This window comes from Hippocampus zosterae, chromosome 12, assembly GCF_025434085.1.
Source record: "Hippocampus zosterae strain Florida chromosome 12, ASM2543408v3, whole genome shotgun sequence".
Lineage (NCBI taxonomy): Eukaryota > Metazoa > Chordata > Actinopteri > Syngnathiformes > Syngnathidae > Hippocampus > Hippocampus zosterae.
The window spans coordinates 4,002,381-4,006,200 of NC_067462.1; positions in this window are offsets into that span (position 1 = coordinate 4,002,381).

A 3,820-nucleotide genomic window follows, 5' to 3' on the forward strand; every position below is an offset into this window, starting at 1 on the left:
TTTCCTGTATTCCCTGTCAATACAGGCAGACGCTCTACCTGCAGATGGGTTAGGGGGGGGGGGGATGGAGTGAAGGAACACCAATTAGAAAGGCTCTCTCTCCTGCACTTCCTCTGAAAAGCCAGGCTCCGCTAAAGGTCAGCGTGAAATTTGAATGACAGGGCCAAAGTCTTTTACTCATAATTTTTGTGTTTGCCATAGATTTTGGAGCAATTCACAGCCTTAGAGGCCTTAAGTAGAACAGCAATTAATTGTAATGAATAATCTGACAAATCTGGTTGACATATGGCCGCTAATACTCCTCCTTTCTAGAGGGAGCGGTGGAAGGATTAGATTACCTCAAATGATATCTGGGAGTGCTGTGCCATCTGCATGTACGGTGGGGGGGGGGAGCGGCGGCGCACGTTCAACAGGACGCGGGCGGAAGTGGGGTCTGCGCCCTGCCGCTCCACTTCCCCGCAACTGATTTGGGAATAGGACCGGCTTCTTTTTTTTTTTTTTTTTTTTTTTTTGCTCCCTTCCGTCTTATCGAACCAGCTGCCTCGCATGAAGTTAAAAAAAAACAACGCAATAACGCGACGCCGTTGCCAAAATGGAACACGGAAAGCAAGAGCAAACAAACACGACAGAAGTGACAAGTGTCGTGTCAACACACAAACAACTCGCCTCCACGCCGAGCCATCTGAGCACAGGCGAGTTTATTAAAAGCATCTAAACGAATGATTACTTATTATCCCTCATATACGGTCTGCCCGTGTCTGCCGTTATACTTCTAAAGCCCTACAAATGATTTCTATCGGATGAAAGTATGTATGCAATCGAGCCGCGCCCGAGTTTTTCAGTCATTTCTATTTGAAGGCAGTTCAAGTTCAAATAGGCAAAAATCAGATCATGACACATTCACAAAAAACAAAAAAAATCAACTAACACTCATCACTGTCATTTACCGTGATTTTTTAAAATTTGCTTTGTTAAAAAAATAAATAAAAGTTTCTTTCCATACATTGTCTTTTATAATGTTTGTATACAATAACGTTTTGTTGTTGTTTTTGTAATAACGCTGCCACGGACACTTTGGATTGGAGATCAGCACTGATTTTAAGTTGAAGATAAAGACAAAGAGGTGAAAGTATGAGCGAGTAGGCCGTCAGACAAGTTCGCCGCCTGGCACTCGAAAAGTGTATGGACGGTATAATGCGTAAATTTAAACAGATTATGTGACGCTGGAGTTGCTAGCGAGTGCGTGGAGAGTGTGAGAAAAAAAAAATGGCGTCGTTCATAAAGTAAACTTTGCTATTAAAAAAAAAAAGTCCTTTCTCAGTCTTTGTTGTGTTCACAAAATATGAAGGTCAAATTTACTGTTCTGCTTGATAGGTCTTTGTTTCTTCCCCACACACACAAAAAAAGCTCATATTTGCCGCTTTTTGGTCAGAAACCGGTGTTTTGGATGAAACTAACAACCGACGTACTACTCTTGATGACCACAAAACGTAAATCGCTAAAAACAAACTTTTTTTCCGGTGGGTTGGGCATTTACATCATCGCAGAACAATAATCTGCCGCTCTCAAAAGATCGGTCGCAATGCTCTAAAGCAAACAGCTGGCAATATTGGGGACTCGACTGTAAAAACGAGTTCCGCAAAACTTCAACAGCATCCAAATAAATGCGCTTCCGAGCTTGCTCGTGAACTGAATTCAACTCGCAAATCAAGGCGGCAGCTCGGATATCAGTCACCGCCGTGCTTTTGTGATCATCACTTTAACCCCGCCCGGTGTAACCGCGATGCCGAACACCGCGAGGCACCTGTCGGCATAAGAGCACTCTTTTGTGTTGCTTAGAAAAAAGCATTGTGAGTGATAGTTGGGTTGCCAGGTCTGCTACGATGGCGGCAATATAGAACATTTCTTCTAACCCCCTCCCCGCACCCGCCCCCGCCCCGACCTCGTGCACCAGGCGCCGGTGTGTGGCTTGCATAATTGCCGGGGAGCAGGTCTTAATTTAAACCGGGAGGGTAATTATCATGCGGAGCGTACCCCACCCAGAATGTTTGCATAACTATCACAAGCGTTTTCATAAATGATGCTTTAATTAGTCTTAATTAGAATTTGTTTAAGTCAGCAGGGAATGCAGGGCCCGTGAAATGATGTATGTAATAAGCATCAGGGCCTGCTCGGTTCCCCCCCCCCCCCCTCCTTACTCGGGGAATAGAGCTGACAAAAATCACATCACATTAAATTGATTCAGTCAGAATTAAAATTCTTATGGTATTAATTAAATGGGTGGTGGGATGAGGGTGCGGGGGTGGGGGTGAGTGGGGGGGGGGATCTCATTAGCAGGCTGTGTGGTGAGGCAGAGAGCCTCTCTGCCAGCAGATGTGACGGTGTCAGAGCTGCCGTACATGCTCGCCATTAGGCCCCCCCACCCCCCCGCACACCCCACCCTAGACAGGGAGGAGAGAGAGACAGAAGAAGGGATGACCTGCGAGTGACAGAGGAGAGAAGAACTGCGCAGGAAAAAAAAAAGGGAAGGTGTGTGTGCTGGAGGAAGAATTAAGTGCGAATAAGAGAAAGACGACAAAAAGGGTAGGAAGGCGGCGCGTGTCTCGGGCTTGGGGAGGAGGACGGCGAGCCGGAGGAGAATTGAGGTGGCAGCACATTAATGGGCTTTGCAGGCTCCTCGCCGTCTATAGCTTTATTTAGCTTCGTTTGCTCTATTTGGCTGGAATTCAATAAGAGGAGTGCTAATGACTTGACCAGATAGCCTGTTATCAGCTCTGATGAGACGCTCTCGCTCTCTCTCTGTCGTGACTTGATACGGCTACACTAGCCTAATGGGCTCCTGGATTGCTACCCAAAGGACATTGCAGTACAGCGCCGTACAGTACGGACCACCCCACAGAAGAGGATTCCATCTTCATCGCAATTAGTCCAAGTGTAAACGGGAATTTGGGCTTCTCGTGAACATGATAAAAGTTCATCATCGGAGAGAAAGGATGGAAACGAGCTGCATGGTGCCGCGTGTGTTTGTACGCAAGTTCAGGGAGGAGCGACTTACCTGATGGTGACATAATATGCGCACGTCAGCATACGTGCATTTCGATATACAGTACAAAAAAAATGTTTTTTTCATTCATTCATCTTCCGAGCCGCTTGATTCTCACTAGGGTCGCGGGGGGTGCTGGAGCCTATCCCAGCTGTCTTCGGGCAGTAGGCGGGGGACACCCTGAATTGGTTGCCAGCCAATCACAGGGCACACAGAGACGAACAACCATCCACGCTCACACCCACACATAGGGACAATTTAGAGTGTTCAATCAGCCTGCCACGCATGTTTTTGGAATGTGGGAGGAAACCGGAGCACCCGGAGAAAACCCACGCAGGCCCGGGGAGAACATGCAAACTCCACACAGGGAGGCCGGAGCTGGAATCTGCACTGTGAAGCCGACGTGCTAACCACTGGAACGAGCAAAAATAACGACATTGCGTGATAGTTCTTTTGGCAGCACGAAGGGCTCTCGTGCTTAAAACTGAGCATTCGAGGACGGCACAAAACTACTGAACAGCAAACTGAGCTTAAGATAAGATAAGATATCCTTTATTCGTCCCACACTGGGGAAATTTACTTAAGTGCAAGAAGTGCTTTTGTGGTCGCTGGTGACGTGACAACTAAAAACTACACAGTGGCAATTTGCATTGAGCATTTTTTTTTTTGCAAACCCCCCCCCCCCCGAAATCTTCAACAAATGCTGATAAACTGTACATTTTGCATGAACCCACAGCCCCCACCCCACACACACACACACACAACAACAATTCTTTA